A 22282-nucleotide genomic window follows, 5' to 3' on the forward strand; every position below is an offset into this window, starting at 1 on the left:
GACTGGTTAGCCAGAGACGGGTAAGATTCCTCAAGGGAGGAACAACCTAAGACAGGCACAGTCGCAGGGGGGTCATCAGGTGAGAAATTGGGGATCAACAGAGGTGAGGCTTAGAACCTCACCCCCCCGTTCTGAGAGAAATCTTCTGCATACGTGGATGTTTTATTGCCCTTGTCTAGCTTGGATTAACACATAGTCTACAGGCACACACCTGATCATCTACATTTGCTCTCTTACAACACTAAACTATGTTTTCTACCTTTATCTTGTATCTACCTACCACTTCAGCATTTTATTAAAAATAATAATAATAAAGAGAGAAATGTGGTATCCACATATAAATCAAGTATAAAAATCAAATGAGTATTCATATTTGAACTGACTGTTTATAGTTCATAATGCATGAGCAAAACCAAAGGTTTTTGTGATGGCTGCCCTTGTACTGTTCACCATGTAAGAACTTATTCACTATGTAAGAATTTGTTCTCCATGTAAGAACTTGTTATGCCTCAGAAGATTGGAGACTGACGAAAATTAGGCTTGGCGTGGATTAATGATTGTGCATTGAGCATTGACTCCCCTATACAGAATTTTATTGTTGTTAACAACCATTTGATCAATAAATATGAGAGATGCCCTCACACACACAAAAAAAGTATACACTTCCAATGGTAAAATAATAAGTAACCGGGATGTAATGAATATACTCAAGATATTGTAACAGCTTGGTATGGTGATAGCTGGTACCTAGAATTGTCATGTATATAAATGTTGAATCACTATGTTGTACACCTGAAACTAATGTGATGTAATACTGTGTGTCAACTACCTTTCAATAAAAAAATTATCTAAAAAACAAAAAAAACAAAAAAAACCACAGCTGTTTTAAAGTCCTTGCTCCTAATTTCAACATCTGGATAATCGTGGTGTCTATTTTTTTGAGTGGGGTTTTCCCTCCATGACTATTAGTCACATTTTATAGTTCCTTTGTATGTCTAATTTTTTTTCTTTTTGTATTCTGGACACTTCACATGATAAGTTGTAGAAACTGGATTCTGTTATAGTTCCTTGAAGAGTGTTTCTTTTTGTTCTATCAAGCAGCCTAATTTAGTGGCCAGTCACCTAGAACTTGAGGTTCTTTCATTCTTTTTAGGGTGACTCTGTTAGGGTATGTTTCAGTTTCTCCCTTAGTCTACAACAAATGCTTTACCATGGGACATAGTCTTTTAAAGTACAGACTTTATGTGGTTTTAATGGAAAGCCCAAGAATTTATTAAGCCTCTCTGACTTGGGAGGATTCCAAATCCAAACTGTCCCCCTGCAGTGGGTGACAGCTGAAATCTCTGTGCAATTTTTCCAATCTCCTAGCTGCTGCTTCCCAGCAAGCTTCTTAGGTTTCCCTGCACATTCACCGTTCAGGATCAGTTCAGGATCTGAGTGGAGTTTATATGCAACTATGGAGACTCCACATTCTCTGGCTTCTTTCAAAAGTTTTTCCTGGCATTTCTTCCTTGAATTTCAGTTTCTCATACTGCTTCAAACTATAAAATTTCAAGCCAACTCAAGCCTTCTGTTTCATTTCTAGCTCCCCCTCCCCATTAGACTACAGTGTGCATTTGGGGAAAATTAGTAAGAACATAGATCTTACCCAGGGTAATTCCTTTCTTTCAAGGGTTGAATCCCCCGTCTTAATGCCTGCTTTGGGTCACTTTCTATTGCCTTTAAATGGTTTTCTAATATTTTGTCCAGAGTTTATAATTATTATCTAGAAACATGGTAGTCTGATACAATGTAGCCTTTCATTATTGAAACCACAATTTCACAGCAATCATATTTAACCATTTTTAGTATAAGGTCTTCTGAGGTTATCTTCATACTCTAAACATTATGCCTACATTTAGGAATGTCCCAACTTCATTGTTATATGGTGAATTTTTGCTATGTTAAATGAAATTTAATTTATATGTCTTCAACCTTCTCTGGCTCACTTACACCAGTATGGCTACATCACTATTTTTAGTTTTTTAAATTGGTACCTATGTAATCTTATTTATTTTATTTTATTATTTATTTATTTATTATTATTTTTTGTATCATTAATATACACTTACATGAACAACATTGTGGTTACTAGATTCCCCCCATTATCAAGTCCCCACCACACACTCCATTACAGTCACTGTCAATCAGCATAGTAAGATGCTATAGAATCACTACTTGTCTTCTCTGTGCTATACTGCCTTCCCCGTGTCCCCTCACATTATGTGTGCTAATTGTAACGCCCCCTTTTCCCCCTTGTCCCTCCCTTCTCACCCATCCTCCCCAATCCCTTTCCCTTTGGTAACTGTTAGTCCATTCTTGGGTTCTGTGAGTCTGCTGCTGTTTTGTTCCTTAAGTTTTTGCTTTGTTCTTATACTCCACAGATGAGTGAAATCATTTGATACTTGTCTTTCTCTACCTGGCTTATTTCACTGAGCATAATACCCTGTAGCTCCATCCATGCTGTTGCAAATGGTAAGATTTGTTTTCTACTTATGGCTGAATAATATTCCATTGTGTATATGTACCACATCTTCTTTATTCATTCATCTACTGACGGACACTTAGGTTGCTTCCATTTCTTGGCTATTGTAAATAGTGCTGCAATAAACATAGGGGTGCATATGTCTTTTTCAAACTGGGATGCTGCATTCTTAGGGTAAATTCCTAGGAGTGGAATTCCTGGTCAAATGGTATTTCTATTTTGAGTTTTTTGAGGAACCTCCATGCTGTTTTCCACAATGGTTGAACTAGTTTACATTCCTACAAGCAGTGTAGGAAGGTTCCCCTTTCTCTGCATCCTCACCAACATTTGTTATTGCTTGTCTTTTGGATGGCAGCGATCCTTACTGGTGTGAGGGGATATCTCATTGTGGTTTTAATTTGCGTTTCTCTGATGATTAGTGATGTGGAGCATCTTTTCTTGTGTCTGTTGGCCATCTGAATTTCTTCTTTGGAGAAGTGTCTGTTCTGCTCCTCTGCCCATTTTTTAAGTGGATTATTTGCTTTTTGTTTGTTGAGGTACATGAGCTCTTTATATAATGTGGAAGTCAACCCCTTACCAAATATGTCATTTATAAACATATTCTCCCATACTGTAGGATGCCTTTTTGTTCTACTGATGGTGTCCTTTGCTGTACAGAGCTTTTTAGTTTGATATAGTCCCACTTGTTTATTTTGCTTTTGTTTACCTTGCCTGGGGAGATGTGTTCATGAAGAAGTTGCTCATGTTTATATTCAAGAGAGTTTTGCCTATATTTTCTTCTAAGAGTTTTATAGTTTCATGACTTACATTCAGGTCTTTGATCCATTTCAAGTTTACTTTTGTGTATGAATTAAACAGTAATCCAGTTTCATTCTCTTACATGTAACTGTCCAGTTTTGCCAACACCATCTGTTGAAGAGGCTGTCATTTCCATATTGTATATCTATGGCTCCTTTATCATATATTACTTAAGCATATATGCTTGAGTTAATAGCTGGACACTCTATTCTGTTCCACTGGTCCGTGGGTCTGTTCCTGTCCCAGTACCAAATTGTCTTGATTACTGTGGCTTTGTAGTAGAGCTTGAAGTTGGGAAGCGAGATTCCCCCTGCTTTATTCTTCCTTCTCAGGATTGCTTTGGCTATTCAGGGTCTTTTGTGGTTCCATATGAATTTTAGAACTATTTGTTCCAGTTTGTTGAAGTATGCTGTCGGTATTTTGAAAGGGATTGCATTGAATCTGTAGATTGCTTTAGGCAGGATGGCCATTTTAACAATATTAATTCTTCCTACCCAAGAGCATGGGATGAATTTCCATTTATTAGTATCCTCTTTAATTTCTGTTAGGAGTGTCTTGTAGTTTTCACTATGTAATTTTACATAACCTTCTTAAACCTATATTTCTTATTTCATCGACTCTGGAGAGCACCTGGATTATCCATGTGGTAAAATAAGAATATTAGCACTCTTAATCGTCCTTCTCTCTCTTTACTATTTTTGTCTTTCTCCTTCCCAACTTATAAGAGCTATGCCTTTATTTTTTCATTGGGAAGCATAATGACATTTAATTTCTATCACATAAACACAATTATAGCTTCTGTGACTTGCCTGTGGCTTATAATGCAACAAATATTTATGATGGACCTACCATATGCCAGTCACTGCCCTTGGTTCTGTGGAAACAGTAGTGAATACAGTAGTAGAAAAAAAAATTCCTCCCCTAGTGGAACATACTTTCTATTGGGGGGAACAGGAAATAAACAAGATAAAGAAGTAAAATATTTTTTATGCTCATGATGCTTAGGAGAAAAATTGAGCTGGGAAGTGGTATAGGGAATGTGTGTGTGTGTGTGTGTGTGTGTGTGTGTGTATATATACACCTGTGTGGTTTGCAATTCAGACAGAATGGTCATGGAAGGTATCTCTAAAAGGTGATATATGAGTAAGATCCTGAAGGAGATGAGGGAATAAACCATGTAGATATCTGAAGAAAGATAGTTCCAGGTAGTAAGTACATGTACATTATAAAAAGTAAATCTTATTTGCTTTGGAGCTGAGAAGAGACTATGATTACATTCCTTTCCAATGATTGTAGTGACCCCATCATATGCTCCTCACAGAAGAATGTTCAGAAGAATTTGTTTTTATACTCAACTAATTGCTCTCAGTCACATCATGTTTTCTTCTACATTATATTTAGATCATACCTTTCTTGTATATTCATCCCCACCCTTTTTGCTGCTTTATCTTTCTTTATTCTTGATGATAGAAGAAACATGTTTTATTCATTATATTACTGATACCTTCTAGGTTATTTTCTCCAACACTTAGAATTTATTCCCTTCTTTTTTCAAGTCCACTAACTTCTACACAAATATGCCTTGATTTCACAATATTTTGCTATGACTTTATGATGTGGGTGTTAGTTTTCTAGAGGTTTTAGTTTTTTTTTTTTTTTTGGCCTGGTGTTCTGTGCTTTTTCATAGCTCAGTTATTATAAAGCCTAATTATACTCACCTATGGAATCCCCCCACATTTTTTTCTAGAGATCTCCTTTTCAAAACCTGCTGTCTTCCTGATCCAGGCAGGGCTGGTGGTACTCTGGCTGCTGTACAGCTGACATGTCTGCTTCTTCCCTGCTTTCCCAGTTTCATGTCCTTTTTCATATCAGCTAGACTCCTGTAATGTAGGACTAACTCCTCAAGTAATTTCTGCAGAAGGGGTACATAGGAGGGAAAATTTCTTAGTGTTCGTGTATCTGAAAATTGCTTTTATTCTGCCCTCAAACTTGATTGATAATTTGGCTGGGTATAGAATTCTAGGTATAAAATAAATTCCCCTCATCAATTTGAAGGTCATACTCCATTGTCCTCAAGCATTTAGTATTAATGGTGAGAAATCTACAGTAAGTCTCATTCCTTTTTTTTCATAGCTAACTCCTTTTTCTTTCAGGAGCCTTCAAATCTTTTTCTCTTCTTGGTATTCTGAAACTGTGATGTATTTAGGCCAGATCTTTTACATTAGGCTTGCTGAGTCTTTGAGAGAATGTTTTATCTTGAAGGTTGATATTATGTCCATTTGCCCAACAGCAGAATGCATACCTAGCTGCTGGCTTTTTTACATTGGGAGTTCAGAAGGCAGATGGTAAACTATTCAGAATACAGACCCTTTGATTAACTCCCCAATTTCCAGCCCTGCTGCTACTCTGTGGTTGTCAAGTTTGACAGTTCTATGTCTAAAACCTCTCACAGCTGATTTCCTGCTCACAGCTACAGGCCATCCATCTGTGTTCAAACTGAAGCTTTCTCTGCCCTACATCCCCAGCTAACTCACAACTGTTCACCTTGCAACCAAACCTTTGTAAAAATCTCTGGTCCACCAGAGATCCCTCTCCTATTCTCTGGATGGTGTGGGAATGAATCTCTTCTATTCTTTTACCTCATTTCCAGGGTCTCATGAGGAAAAGCATGTCAACTGTCTTCCTTATGCCACCCCTACCATCTACTCCAACCTTGTCTACCCTTATCTTTGTTCCAGGAGGCTGACCTGCAGAGATGCAATAGCCACTTTCCTTGTCTTGGATCCAGTCAATTTTGAGTCCCAGAAGAAAATCAGAGGGAGGAAAATGTGGGCCCACAATATTTATTCTTCAGCTCTCTGCCTTGAGGTTGCCTCAGGCTGGCTGAGCCGCTTACTGGAGGCCACAGCTTTCACCAGGTGGCCCTCTTCCCATAGGCCTCTGACTCCAGACTGGAGCAGCCTCGCCCCTTCAAGCCAGGTATGGCAAAAGAGCCCAGTCTTTTGTGCCCACAGGGCATCACCCATCCTTTGTATTTTCCCTATACCCTGCCCACACCTTTGTAAATAATCTCTTTATTAAACTCTCCTTCACTGATCTAATTTGAGTTTAATTTTATTTCCAGATGGGACTCCCTGGATAATTTAAGGAGAAAACAAATCTCATATGCCTAGTCTACTACATAGGCCCAGGGAATCAGTTTTTAAAGCATATAACTTTTCCATATAGACTATTTTTATTTGTTTGTTTGTTTGTTTTTGGTAATTAAGACTTTTATGTCTTAATCCTCTCTTGTCATTCTGGATCACTGTTTGTTAGGGGATTCTGAGGTTTCCTTACAATTTCACAGTATTTATTGGTTATAAAGTTCTTTAGGGAGCAGGGTTCCCATATGGATGCTGTAATGAGCACTGAATCAGATTGAATTATCCATGTGTACCCTTGAATCCTTTTATGCCCTTGAAACCTTGTAGCTTACAAATTCGGCACCTGTTTCTGGGTGGTAGTCCCTTGTTACTGACCACTGACCAAACAGAAGGGTCTTCTTGGATGAATAGTGACAAACCCACTTCTTGAATTGTGTCTCTTTCAGCTACAAGGAGCTCAGGACTCATTCGTGGTCACATCTACCTCTTCATCCAGATTGATGTCCCTGATGGCAGGGCCTGTGTCCTTGTTAAGTTTGTGTTGCCAACAGCCAGTCCCAGAGGCTTCCCATAGCAGGAGTGAAGATATTATTTGTGTAATGGAGGAAGCTGTCCTCAGAGAGCTATAAAACCACAGCCCTAGTTGAACATTTCTTCTACTCACCCTGTCCAGTTTTGCTCCATAAATAAATGACCAGGGGGGCTCTGAAACCTCTATGAAGGGTATTCATCTAGTCCATAGACCCCCATATAAAAGAAATGAAGCTTCCCTTTATTTCCTTTAAATCAAAATAAATTGGATTCTGAATTCCCACATGGCTAAGTGGAGAGAAATTTGATCCCATTCATTCTGGGGAGTGGGAATAAAGTAACCTTCCCAGGGTCTCACAGGATCTGAGAGGCTTTCTTCGTGCCTGGACAATGGGGGAAGAGGCCCATCTTCAGTCTCTCAGTCATCCCAGCTGTGAGGAAATAAGGGACAACTGAATGGTTGCTAATAAATGTTTATCTCTTTCCTTTTCCCTTCTTGCTCATGATTTTAATTTTTTTCCCCTACTGTCCTATCTATTCCTTGTTATATTCCTGTTTTTATCTCATGTACCTGGAAAGTAGCAAGTATTCAATCCCTGTTTGTACAATCTAACCCACTTCTTTACCTGGGTGTTTGGCCTAAGTCTCCACCACTTTTAAGCTGCCATATTGTCTTCTTTGGCAGAGTGAGGAAAGATCTTCCCCTACCTTTGGGTTCTCTGCTTACAGAAGGAAAAAAGAAAACTTAGGGGGCTATGTCCTACCCCTGGGGTGGTTTGGGCCTGTCACTGTGCTGGGTGGTATGAAGGCTGGGTCCACTATTCATTCTGCAGAGGATTTCTCTAGGACTCCAGGGAGTCACCTTAACTGAGCTTGCTTCCTCAAGTAGGCTTATATGCATTTCTCAGTCTCTTCTGAGCTGCTAAGGGGGCAAATCTGCTAACCTAGAAATGAAGATGATTCTAAAATTCTAAATACAATGAAATATAGCCAATGACTTTTCCAATAACTTTTTTCAGATAAGATAAAAATAGTGTAATTCATTGTGGAAAATTTGAGAAATACAGAAGTGCATGTTCATATACATGTTCTGTATTTTCTGCCTACTCAGCACCTTCGCTTGCATGTCTAAAAGGCACCAGCCTTGACCATGCTAACATCTGTACCTTCTCCAGGCTTGCTCAGATCAGGACTCCGTTCTTCCAGTTGCTCATTCATCCTGGAATCCACTCTTTCTCACCCACACATCTAATCCCTTAGCAAATTCTGTTGGTTCTTTCTTCAAAATCCACCTATATCCAAGCACTTTTCATGGAGATCTACCACTTTCCTTTTCCAAACTACAGCTCTTGTCTGGATTTTACCACAGAGCCTTGTAGCTGTGTCCATCTCATGGCCTGGACCCCATGCAGTCTATTCCCTGAAAGCAGCCAGGATGTCTTTTTCTTCATAAGAGAGAATGCAGTGCTTGATTTAGCCTCTTAACTACCAACAACTAGAATATCCGTCAAAATATATGTAATAACTGTTTTACTTACATAAGCTTATACTACATTTGTACATATGCATAGATCTGATTATGAACTTTCCGTTCTCTTCCACTGGTCTGTCTACTGCTCCACCAGCAAATACTTTAATTATTGAAACTGCATGATAAATGTCAGTACCTGGCATGGTAAATTTCACCTCATTACCCTCCTCTTGCAACATGTTCTTGGCTGAATCAATTGTTTCTTTTCCCAGCTGAATTCCATAAGGATTTTACTGGAATTAGTTTGTATTTGCAGATTTATCTGAGGATTAATGGATTTTTTCTGATATTATATCTACTCCTCTGAGGGTATAGAAAATACTATATAGCCTCGATTACTACAACTATGTAGTAAGTCTTGAAATTGGTTAAACTAATTCTTCCCACATTTTTCTTTTTGAATTGTTTTTGCTATTGTAGTTCCTTCACCTTTCCATAGTAATTTTTGAGTAAGCATGTTTGTAACTCTAAGTTTCAATCCTCAGTGAAATTTTCTGTTTTTTTTTGTTTTCCGTACAACCCCAGCAGATTTTCTATGGGGTATGTTCCTAGATTTTTATTTTGTTTATTGTTACTGTGAATAGGATTATTTTGCCATCATATTGTAATTGAATATTGTTACTGATTTTTATGAATTTATTTTGTAACTGGCCACTTCAAAAATTTTCATTAATAGTTCTAAAAGTTTTTTTTGTTCTTGATTCTGATTTTTCTTGAGACTTCTTCTTTGACCCATGGAATACTTGGAAGTTTGTTGTTTAGTTTCCAAGTATTTGGAGGTTTTCCTATTATCCTTCTTCTGTTAGTAATGTCTAGTATAATCCATTATGGTCAGAGAACACTCCTTGTATGATATCGATTCTCTTGAATTTGTTAAAGTTTGTTTCATGGCCCAAGATATCATCTATCTTGATATGTGTTCCATGGACAATTGACATGAATATGTATTTTGTTGTGGTTGGGTGGAATATCTATAAATGTTAATTCGATTTTGTTGGTTGATGGTATTGTTGCCTATATCCTTGCTGACTTTCTCCTACTGTTTCTATCAGTTTTTATCTTACATGCAGATTGTCTCCAGTTTACAATAGCTCAACTTACATTGAGTTTACAATGGTGCAAAAATAATGTGCATTCAGTTGAAACCATACTTTGAAATTTGAATTTTGATCTTTTCCTGGTTTAACAGTATGTAGTATGGTGCTCTCATGATGCTGGGCAGTAAGCCCCAGCTCCCAGTCAGCCACACGATCATGAGGGTGCAACCGATGTACTTGCAGCTGTTCTGTACCCATGCAGCCATTCTGTTTGTCACTGACAAGCAGATTACATGAGATATTATAAAATAGGCTTTATTTTAGTGATTTTGTCCGACTGTAGGTCAATGTAAGTATTCTGAACAGTTTAAGGTAGGCTAGGCTAAGCTATGATGTTCAGTAGGGTGGGTATATTAAATCCCTTTTCATCTTATATTTTCAATTTATGATGGGCTTATTGGTATGTAATCCCATTTTAAGTTGAGGAAGATCTGTATTTTGCAGCTCTCTTGTTTGGTGTATACACAATCGGGATTGGTATCTCTTCTAAGTGGATTGCCCCTTTTTTCATTATTTAATGAATCTCTCTGTCTCTTGTAATTTTCTTTGTTCTGAAGTCTACTTTTTCAGATATTAGTATATCCACTCCTGTTTTCTTTTGAGCAATGTTTGCATCGTATAGCTTTTTGCATCTTTTTGCTCTCAGGCCTGCCTGGATCATTGCTATAGACAATGTTAGTGTCCCCTCAAATTCATGTGTTACAACCTTATCCTCAGTATGTTGATATTTGGAGGTGTGGCCTTTGGGAGGTGATTAGGTCATAAGGGCTCTTACTTATTAATGTGATTAATGGTTTTATGAAAAAGACCCCAAAGAGATTCTTGCCCATTCGGCCTTGTGAAGACATGTGAAAAGATGACAGTCTGTGAGCCAGGAAGTGGGCCCTCACCAAACACTAAATCTGTGGTGTCTTGATTTTGGACTGGCCAGCCTTCAGAAGTATAAGAAATAAATATTTGTTGTTTATAAGCCACCCAGTCTATGGTATTTTGTTATAGCAGACCTAATGGACTAAGACTATCATTATATTTGAACTGAGTTTCTAATAGTGTATATAGCTGGGTCACGTTTTCAGTCCACTTTGCCAATAATCTCTTTTAATTGGTGTGTTTAGGCCATTTTCATTAAATGCAATTGCTGATATATTAGGGCTTTAGTTTGCTATTTTTGTTTTCTGTTTATTCCCTCTGTTTTTATTTTTCCTGCCTTCCTATGTATTTTTTAATGAATTCCATTTAAATATATCTGTAGTGTTTTTCACTGTATATCTTTGTAGTTTTCTACTGGTTGCTCTAGGTATTATATACACAGAACTTTTCACAATCTACTGGTGTTGACATTTTTCCAGTTCAGAGTACAGAAATCATACTTCTATTTATGTCCTCTTACCATCTCCCATTTATAATTGTCTTAAGTATTTCCTGTATATACATTTAGAACCACATCAGACAATATTATAATTTCTTTGATTGCCAAACAGAATTTAGCAAAGTTAAAAGGTGAAGGAAAATGTATTAAACCGTTTTAATTTTTTCTATCATTCTTTCTTCTTTCCTGATGTTCTCATATTCCTTCTTTTGTAATTTAATTTCTGTTTAGAGAACTTCCTTTAGCCATTCTTTCCAGGTCATCTGCTGGCAGTAAGTTCTCTTTGTTTTCCTTCATCTGAAAATGTCCTGATTGCCACTTCATTTTATTTATTTTTTACTCATATGCATATATTTTTACACCAATTTTTTTAAAGGTGGAAGTATTTTAAGAGCCTATTCATTTATTCATAAATCACATTTCATGTATCCCTTTGTTTTTCGTTTTATTCTTTACAGCAAATATCCAGTAAATGATTTGTAATTTATAATTTTGTAATTTTTAAAAAATTGTTTTACCCATTGCATTGGTTGACATGTCTCTTAGTTTCTTTTTTTTTCAATTTTTAAGGCTTTTATTTATTTATTTTTCATTTACATGACTTCTGATCTTTTTTTTCATTTATTTTGGTATCATTAATCTACAATTACATAAGTAACATTATGTTTACTAGACTTCCCCCATCATCAAGTTCCCCCTACATACTCCATTACAGTCACTGTCCATCAGCGTAGTAAGATGCTATAGAATCACTACTTGTCTTCTCTGTATTGTACAGCCTTCCCCATGCCCCCCTCCCACATTATGTCTGCTAATCATAATGCCCCTTTTTCCCCCCTTATCCCTCCCTTCCCACCCATCCTCCCTAGTCCTTTTCCCTTTGGTAATTGTCAGTCCATTCTTGGGTTCTGTGAGTCTGCTGTTGTTTTGTTCCTTTAGTTTTTGCTTTGTTCTTATACTCCACAGATGAGTGAAATCATTTGATACTTGTCTTCCTCCATCGGTTTATTTCACTGAGCATAATATCCTCTAGCTCCATCCATGTTGTTGCAAATGGTAGGATTTGTTTTCTTCTTATGGCTGAATAATATTCCATTGTGTATATGTACCACATCTTCTTTATCCATTCATCTACTGATGGACACTTGGGTTGCTTCCATTTCTTGGCTATTGTAAATAGTGCTGCGATAAACATATGTGTGCATCTGTCTTTTTCAAACTGGGCTGCTGCATTCTTAGGATAAATTCCTAGGAGTAGAATTCCTGGGTCAAATGGTATTTCTATTTTGAGTTTTTTGGGGAACCTCAATATTGCTTTCCACAATGATTGAACTAATTTACATTCTCACCAGCAGTGTAGGAGGGTTCCCCTTTCTCCACATCCTCGCCAACATTTGTTGTTGTTTGTCTTTTGGATGGTGGCCATCCTCACCGGTGTGAGGTGATATCTCACTGTGGTCTTAATTTGAATTTCTCTGATGATTAGCAATGTGGAGCATCTTTTCATGTGCCTGTTGGCCATCTGAATTTCTTCTTTGGAGAAGTGTCTGTTCAGATCCTCTGCCCATTTTTTAATTGGATTATTTGCTTTTTGTTTGTTGAGGTGCATGAGTTCTTTATATATTTTGGAAGTCAACCCTTGATCAGATATGTCATTTATGAATATATTCTCCCATACTGTAGGATGAATTTTTGTTCTATTGATGGTGTCCTTTGCTGTAAAGAAGCTTTTCAGCTTGATATAATCCCACTTGTTCATTTTTGCTTTTGTTTCCCTTGCCCAGGGAGATATGTTCATGAAGAGGTTGCTCATGTTTATGTCCAAGAGATTTTTGCCTATGTTTTTTTCTAAGACTTTTTTGGTTTCATGACTTACATTCATGTCTTTGATCCATTTTGAGTTTACTTTTGTGTATGGGGTTAGACAACGATCCAGTTTCATTCTCTTACACGTAGCTCTCCAGTTTTGCCAACACCAGTTGTTGAAGAGGCTATCATTTCCCCACTGCATATCCATGGCTCCTTTATCATATATTAATTGACTATATATGCTTGGGTTAATATCTGGTCTCTGTATTCTGTTCCACTGGTGCCACTTCATTTTTAAACCGTATTTTCATGGATACAGGATTTTGAGTTGACAGTTCTTTCTTTCAGCCCTGGAGAATGGTTTCTGATGAGAAATCTGCAATCATTCAAGTTGCTCTACCCTATAGTAAGGCACTGTGTCTCTTTCACTGCTTTGAAGATATATTATTTGCTGTTAGCTTTAAGAAGTTTGACTATGATGTGTTTTGTTTTGAAGTCTATTTTGTCTGATACTAGTACTGCAACACCTGCTTTTTCTCCCTATTGTTTGCATGAAATATCTTTTTCCATCCCTTGACTTTTAGTCTGTGTATGTCTTTGGGTTTGAGGTGAGTCTCTTGTAAGCAGCATATAGATGGGTCTTGCTTTTTTATCCATTCTATTACTCTGTGTCTTTTGATTGGTGCACTCGGTCCATTTACATTTAGGGTGATTATTTATACATATGTACTTATTGCCGTTGCTGGCTTTAGATACGTGGTTACCAAAGGTTCAAGGGTAGCTTCTTTACTATTTAACTGTCTAACTTAACTCGCTTATTAAGCTATTATAAACACAGTCTGATGATTCTCTATTTCTCTCCCTTCTTATTCCTCCTCCTCCATTCTTTATATGTTAAGTGTTTTATTCTGTACTCTTTTGTGTTTCTTTTGACTGCTTTTGTAAGTAGTTGATTTTATTTTTTGCCTTTAGTTAGTATTTGGTTGGTCTGCTTTCTTTGTTGTGATTTTATTTTCTCTGATGACATCTATTTAGCCTTAGCAGTGCTTCCATCTAGAGCAGTCCCTCTAAAATACCCTGTAGAAGTGGTTTGTGGGAGGCAAATTCCCTCAACTTTTGCTTGTCTGGAAATTGTTTAATCCCTCCATATTTAAATGATAATCGTGCTGGATACAGTATTCTTGGTTCTAGGCCCTTCTATTTCATTGCATTAAATATATCATGCCATTCTCTTCTGGCCTATAAGGTTTGAGAAGTCTGATGATAGCCTGATGGGTTTTGTTTTGAAGTCTATTTTGTAGGTGACCTTTTTTCTCTCTCTGGCTGCCTTTAATACTCTGTCCTTGTCCCTGATCTTTGCCATTTTAATTATTATGTGCCTTGGTGTTGTCCTCCTTGGGTACCTTGTGTTGGGAGTTCTGTGGGTCTCCATGGTCTGAGAGACTATTTCCTCCCCTAGTTTGGGGAAGTTCACAGCAATTATTTCTTCAAAGACACCTTCTATACCTTTTTCTCTCTCTTTTTCTTCTGTTACCCCTATAATGTGAATATTGTTCTGTTTGGAATGGTCACACAGTCCTCTTAATATTCTTTCATTCCTGGAGATCTTTTTATCTCTCTCTGCATCAGCTTCTCTGTGTTCCTGTTCTCTGAAATCTATTCCATTAATGGCCTCTTGCACCTCATCCAGTCTACTCTTAATTCCTTCCAGAGATTGTTTTATTTCTGTATTCTCCCTCCTAACTTGGTCCTTTATCTCTTGCATATTTCTCTGCAGGTCCATCAGCATGATTATGACCTTTATTTTGAATTATTTTTCAGGAACATTGATTAAATCTATCTCCCCAGGCTCCCTCTCAGGGATTGTCTGGGTAATTCTGGACTGGATCAAATTCTTCTGCCTTTTCATGGCAATAGAGATAGTCATAGGCAGTTGGTACATGTGTTAGCTGGGAGAACAATGTCCCTTCCTGCACCTTGCCCTCCTCCGCTGCCTGTGCTGGCTACCCACACATGGGGAGTAGCTTCTGGTTTTATTTCCTGAGCTGCCATGGGCAGGGCAGCCTTCAGGGAAGCCCAGAGACCTGCGGGGAGTGGCAGGCATGCCGGGTGTGCTCTCCTGCAAGAACGGCAACCTTTTGCACCCTGTCCCGGCTTCCTCTGTTTGTACTGGGCTGCTGCACGACAGTGGGGCCTCTGAGTCTGGCCCAGCGGCTGCGGAGGAGGCTCTGGGCATCTGCTGTGGGTGTGGCCACTCCCAGGCCGCTCCCCTGCTATGACGCGCCACACCGGAGGGGTAATGGATGGGAGGCTGTTTATCACTGTGAGGGGCTTTGGAGCTGCGCTGTTGCCCAGGGGGTTAGGGCACCTGGAGTTCCCTGGGATTCCCAGCTGCTGGGCTAAGTGTGCCAGGATGCTTCCATCCAGCTGTGAGGCCCCTGTCCCTTTAAGACTTTCCAAAATCACTTGCTTTTCTTTTGTCCCAGGGGCGCTGGCTGCGGGGACCTGCTTGCAGATTTTACTGTTCCGTTTCCCTAATATCCAGCACACCACGCAATGTGTCTGTGCTTCCGGTGCGGGTGACTAGGGCTGGGTATTTAGCAGTCTGGGGCTTCCACTCCCTCCCCGCTCTGATTCCTCTCCTCCCGCCAGGGAGCTGTGGTGTGGGGGGCGCTCAGGTCCCGCCAGGCTGCAGCTTGTATCTTACCCCCTTCATGAGGTGCTGGGTTCTTGCAGGTGTAGATGTAGCCTGGCTGTTGTACTGTATCTTCTGGTCTCTCTTTTAGGAATAGTTGTATTTGTTGTTTTTTCAAAAATATATATGGTTTTGGGAGGAGATTTCCACTGCCCTACTCTCGCTGCCATCTTGGCTCCTCCCTATAAATGCGACTATGATGTGTTTTGGTGTGGATTATCCTATTGAGATTTTCTCAGATTTTTTTGTCTATAGGCTTCTATCTTTGACAAGTTTGGGCAATTTTAACCATTATATCTTTAAATACTTTTTTGCCCTCACTTTCTTTCTCCTATCCTGGGATTCTGATAACATGAGTGTTAAATATTAGTCCTATAGGCTCTGTTCATTAAAAAAATAATCCTTTTTCTCTCTGTAGTTCAGATTGGGTAGTTTCCATTGTTCTAACTTGAAGTTTACTGATTCTTTCCTGTCCCCTCCATGTGAGTCTATCTATTGAGTTTTGAAAATTTTTTCAGTCATTGTATATTTTTGTTCTGAAATTTTCATTTGCTTCTCCTTTTTATCTTCTATTATTTGCTGAGATTTTCTATTTTTTTATTTGTTTCAAGGTTTTTCATAATTGCTTATTGAAACATTTTATGATGGCTGCCTTGAAATATTTGTCAGTTAATTCTAACATCTCTGTTATCTTGGTGTTGGCATCTATGGATCGTCTTTTTTCATTCAAGTTGAGATTTGCCTCATTCTTGGTATGATGAGTGGTGTATTACACTCTGGATTTATTTAAACCTTCAGTTTTAGCTGTTTGTTTGTTTGTTTTGACACTGCTCCATCAGGGGAAAGAAGGTGCTACCTCATTATGCCAGGCAGTGGTAGAGGTCTAGGTTCCTACTGGCTTTTGTCAACACCTGTGAAGGAGAGAGGATCCTCATTATCACTCGCTGGGGTTGGGAGTTCTGGTCCCCCACTAGACGTCTCTCTGCTGACACCACCCTGGCTGGGAGGGATAAGAATGTCTCATTATTACTCTCCACATGGCCTCTGCTGAAACCGCAGTGGGAGGGGTGGGGTAACATAATTACCACTGCGCAGTGGTGAAAGTCTTGACTCTTCTTTATGTCTCTCTAACACCCTGCCTGCTGGGAGAATGGGGAGTGCCTTACTACTCTTAGGATGGGGGTGGAAACCGTAGTTCACTCTTCAACCTTCCATGACACCAGAGGTTTGGGGAACCTTATTAAAGTCTGGTGAGAGTAGAGGCCTAAGCACCACACTCACCCTTTGTTGGCAGGTGGGGCCACAATTTTTTTGTGACAATTGGCTGGTGTAGAACAGTTATTGTCTAAAAGTTTTCTGACTTGCTAGCCTCTTTCCTGGTTCTTTGGCTAGAATGCAGAGTTTTGTTGTGGTGGCTTTTGTTTGTTTGTTTATGCACTTTAGTCTTTCTGAGTTGCAGCTTCGTTAGCTACAAGTCTGGGATATTTTAAGCAAAGAGAAAACCCAGAGAACTCACCACCATGCTGTCCCTTGGAGGTCTTACAGTAGTCACTACAAGGTCCCTAGTCACTAGTCTGTCTTTTTCTCTCTGCTTCTCAGTCTTCTTATGTTTATTTCACATATAATGTCAAGGATTTTAGTTGCACTTAGCAGGAAGAATATGGAAGAGTACATCTATTCCGTCTTCCCAAAACCTTATAGATCATTTTATTTCATATCTTTTTCTTACTTAGTAGACTGGTTTGTATTTTGGGGACAATATTACAATATTAAATAATAACATGTGGCATCTAACCCGTTCTCATTCCATATTCACTGGGAATGCACCTAGTATTATCCCATGAAGTATGATGCTCAGTGGATGTTAGTCTGAGACATTAAGTTCAGTCATTATACTTAAAATTCAGTTAAAAGAATATTTAATATTACCCACCATGTGAAAGTCACTGCTCTAAAGCCAGGAATATACCTGGCAGGGAATAAAGGGATCATAATTGTTTTTTATCATATTAGAAGTTATCTTTTACTCTACTACAAGGCTCACCTCTATATTAACACTGTATCTCCCATTCCTTCATCACTATGGCTTGCTGTGGACTGGCAGATAGGTAGGGAACAAAATGGTTCACAGTTAGACATGAGGAATATGAGGTATATTAAGTTACATTAAATCTATGGGCCTATCTTGGTTAAGACTTTTAGTTTCAAGTAATATTAACAAGTTCAAACTAGAATAAGTAAACAAAGGTAACTATGTCTGTTGTACACAGAAGGCCATTAAATGGATTCCAGAGGTAGGCCATGTAGCCCTGTCTCAGCCCTCGGGAAGGATTGGAACCAGGACCTATTAGGACCCTTTGTACCTATGTTCTGTCCTTTTATCCAGGTCCTTTGCCTCCACTTCTCCTGGGGAGTTGCCTTCATTCCTGTCTTCCTGCCTAGTTTCCACATTTATGTCCTATCATTCAAGGAAACAGTCCAGGCTGAACTAGCTTCTCATTCTCAGCATCAGATTGGCTTGGCTGGGCGCTCCAGTCCTGATTCAGCCAGCTATGTCCATGTGGTACAGATGTGGTTGCTAGGAGTTCACATGTATGTTAGGGGTGGGCAGCACCCCAGAAGGTGGAGTGGTATTCCCCTTATGATTATGCAGTAACAACATGAAGCTACAGGGACTACATAAGGAACCCGTTCATACATGCAGCAATAGAAGTGCACAAAATAACTACCCTTATATTGGGCCTGTCTGTAAAATGCTGTGAGAGTGTTTGGCCTGAGGCTGTGCCCTGTCCTAGTCTGATGGATCCACTGGTGCCCTAGTGGATCCTCTGCCTTGCCATGGGTCATATTATGGCTTATAGCAAACTCTTTGTCTCTAATAATATTTGCCTTCATCTCGGCCTGGCTTTATCAATAAATCTAATGCAGAAATTCTTTCCAATGTAAATACTTTCAAACAAGGGGGCATATTTCCTAGCCAGCAAACATTATGGTATGAATTCTATCTGTACAAGTGAATCTAATCTTCCCATGACTCTTTTTCTTGTGTTGGTGTAGTAAAGAAATGTTTGGTGTAGTTGAGAATGTTAGTTGCTCACTTCTACATCATCTCCAAATTTCATATGCCAACATACACTTAATTCCTAAAGGTTGCAACTTGTCATTTTTTTATCCTTTTTTCATGGGTAGTGTCACTCACTGCTGCTCCCCTTCTCTTAGACCAGTATTATTGCATCTTCCACCATTCTAGTCAAGGCCTTTTCTCCAGGCTGGCGCTTCTAGCATTTAGATGTTCTAAGCAACTTCCTTCCTCTATGATTACTTCTCTGAGTATCCTGGTCCTGTCTCACCTAGGAAGAATGACATCAAGGACAATTTCCAAGGCTCAGAGGCTCTTAGATAGCCCCAGCAGGAATTTAGGACAGCATAGGCACACAGGATGTCATGTGAAGTCCCCATTCATGTCAGTGAGAATGGTCTGTTCAGCTAGCCATGCTCCAAATCTCCCAAGAAATCAAAACCAGTTAAGATTGTCAGGAGACACAGGTAAATTACATATCAAGAACCGTCAGGAAAAGCACAGTAATTGTTACTGTTTAACAACTTTCACCTACACATTTCAAGCTGGAAGATTTCTACAAGCCCAGATGCCATAAATTTACATTTCTTTCATTCCACACCACCACTAATTTTGAATGCACTGTACCTATAACAACAAAAGAAACCACTGGCAAGTTTCTTTTTATATCTTGATCCCAGAAACATTAAAATGTGGAGGAAATGTATCTTTAAATTGAGGAATTACATACATTAATATCTCACAGGAACTCAAGAATCAGATCACAAAATTAGACTCAGCTGGAGTCCAGTGGTATGTAAAAACAGAAGTGACTAAACCTTATAAAATTGCAATCCTTTAGCATCAAGTGGTTATTCCATTGCAATTTGAGTACAAATAATTAAAACCCTGAATACATTACAATACCATGGCTAAATTTCTGATTAGCATTGTTTAGGGAGTAAATACCTACAAAGATAAAGAGCCTTAGGATTTAAACTTCCAGGGGGAAAAAGTAACCTAATTAATATACCAAAATTTCTCTCCATCTCAATGAGGAAAATCAATGAATAAAATGCCTAAACTGATGATCCTATTTGACCACAATTATATAAATCCCAGTGATATTAGATGAAATTTCCTCATTTTGATATGGCGTTCCTTCTTGCTGGGGCCTAAATTGCAGATAAAGGATGCTCTTGTTCCCTACCTGAACTCCAACCAACCAAGGAGAGAAGTGAGGATCAGATGGATAGAGATTGAAAATCACCTCTGTTACAGAGATGATATGTTGAAAAGAATGGCCAGACATCTGGCCAGGTGGCTTCTCTGACTCCCTGAAGCCAGTTTAAACCTTGCAACAGTACATCTAAACACAAATTTGGATCTGCAGAGTGTGGACTCACTTAACCAGGATTTCTCCCATGAACTAGTTCAGAGGGAACAGGGCATTTTTGCTTATGAATGTAAATAGATTAACTCTATCCAATAAAAAAACATGGGCCAGTGGCTATCACCCACCATTAGATCCCATTCCCAGATAAGATGAGTAAGTAAAGGGTGGGATAAGAGGCCTGGAGTATACAAGGGGGACAGATAAATAGGGGACACAAGTTACCTAAAGGATATTTTTATTCATTCTCTAATGTGGCAGCCAGCCTCCAAAGTGGTCTGCAATGATCCCCATCTCCCAGTATTCATACTCTGCTGTAGTTTCCTCCTATCTGTGTGACCAATAACATAAGGCAGAAGTGGAGGCGTGTTACTTCTAAGATTAGGTCATAAAAAACACTGTGTGTTCCATCTTGGGGGCTCTCTCTTTCTAACTTTGATAGAAGCCAGTTGCCATGTTATGAGCAGTCCTAAGGAGAGCACCAGGCAGATAGGCACTGAATCCTCCAACCAATAGCTAGTGGGAAACTGAGACCCAGTAACAAGCATGTGAATGAATCTGGAAGCAGATTCTCCAGCCCCAGTCAAGCCTTGTGATGATGGAAAGCCTGGTTGGCAAGTTGACGACAGTCTTATGGGAGGCTCTGAGCTAGAACCAAAAAACTAATAAAACTAATTGCCTGTATCATGTTGCAAATCTTCTTAGTTTCTAGATATGAAAGAGAGGAAAGAAGACTTACAGTGATATTCCACTGGGAACACAGATGTAGTAAAGATTTATTGCTACAGGTTCCAGAGTGACAGCTTGGTGTGTGGGTCTTGCCAAGAACAGAGAGTCCAGCCCATTTTAGGATGCTCTTTGGGGAGCAGTTGTCTTATCCTTGCTCATAGGTCATGTGTCCCATGAAAAGCCTCAGGTGGTGTGAGGTGTTGGCTGGGATTTTGGCAGCCACTTGAAATGCAGAAATCTATGTTAAAGCAGCGCTATTTAAAGATAGTCTTGGCAACTGTAGGGTTGAAATGCTAGATGTTTTGAGGAGATTGGTGTGGAGTGGTTAGCTGTGATTCAGCATCATTTAGCTTTGATCACACCATTTTATCATGTTCATCTCTTGAATGTTGAGGCTGCTTTATTTGCTTTCTCTTTTTTAGTGAGTAGCAGCATAGAAACCATAAATTTCAGTGTACAAAGTTTCAAATGCCATCAAATGTATGGAGCTTTTTTGGGGCATTTTGGTGGATACCAGATAAATGTATTAGCATAATAATTGAATGATACCACATATCCTTAATTAGTTTTGACCCTTCAACTGTGTAACCTGAAAACCATTAATCTACCCCAAAATTACCAGATGAAGAAATTTTACCTTCACCAAACTGTAGAAAGCACTGTAAGTTAAGAAATATTCTTTTCCAGCCACTGAATAATAATTGCATTAAAGAATTTTCTAAAGTTGAAGAAATTTAAATCTTTAAACAGATGGTTGCATCAAGTTTGATTATCCATATTTTTGCTCTGAATACATTTATTTATGAATAAATAGTTGTATCAATTAACAGTATAACAGCTGGAACAATAACAATGAAAATTAATATCTTTGCATATGATTTCTTGTTCCGGTTGGAATTTTTGTGTTTCTTGGGTTTACATTTCAAATTGGACGTTTTTGGTTATCGATGGAGGTGAAAATATGGCTGATACACAGTTCTGTAAGGGAGGAGAAAAGTAAGGACAGTTCTCTGTAGCCAGTATTGGTAAAGATTAATGCTACTGACTACACTATATTCGGATCAACTCTAGCCCAAATTAATCATGTTTATAAAAGAGCCCCAGTCTCCTTCTACCTCACCAATTCCACCTCATCCTGCAACAGCAATTCTTTCTGCAGTTTGCTTTGCTTGGTGAGACCTGAACTGCCATGTGCTGTTTTTCTAAGCAAGTCAGAGATGGGCATCCTGTACTGCTCAGAATTTTGGTGGGAAATTTAAAGCCTGTGAAGACAAGCCTTCTTCAATTTAACTGCCTGTGGTTTTTCTGCAGGAAAGGTTCAGAACCTATGACTTGTGAGAAATTTTGGCTTTGAACTTTTACGAAAATTAGTATCAGATTAAGGTTATCTAAATCTTTTCTAAGTTAAAATCTAATGAAGTATTCTGGCTCAAAACCTTTATCCTTTATGAAATCTTAGTCCATTCTAACACTCAGTAACCTCTGAACCATAGCGATGTGATTTGTTCACTCGTCACTTAAAAAATACTTGTTAAATACCTATCGGGGACTATTGCCTGTAGAAAAATATATTCTTTGGTTTCTGTTGGGACTGATCTGGCA

This window comes from Manis pentadactyla, chromosome 15 (genome assembly GCF_030020395.1).
Source record: "Manis pentadactyla isolate mManPen7 chromosome 15, mManPen7.hap1, whole genome shotgun sequence".
Classification (NCBI taxonomy): Eukaryota; Metazoa; Chordata; class Mammalia; order Pholidota; family Manidae; genus Manis; species Manis pentadactyla.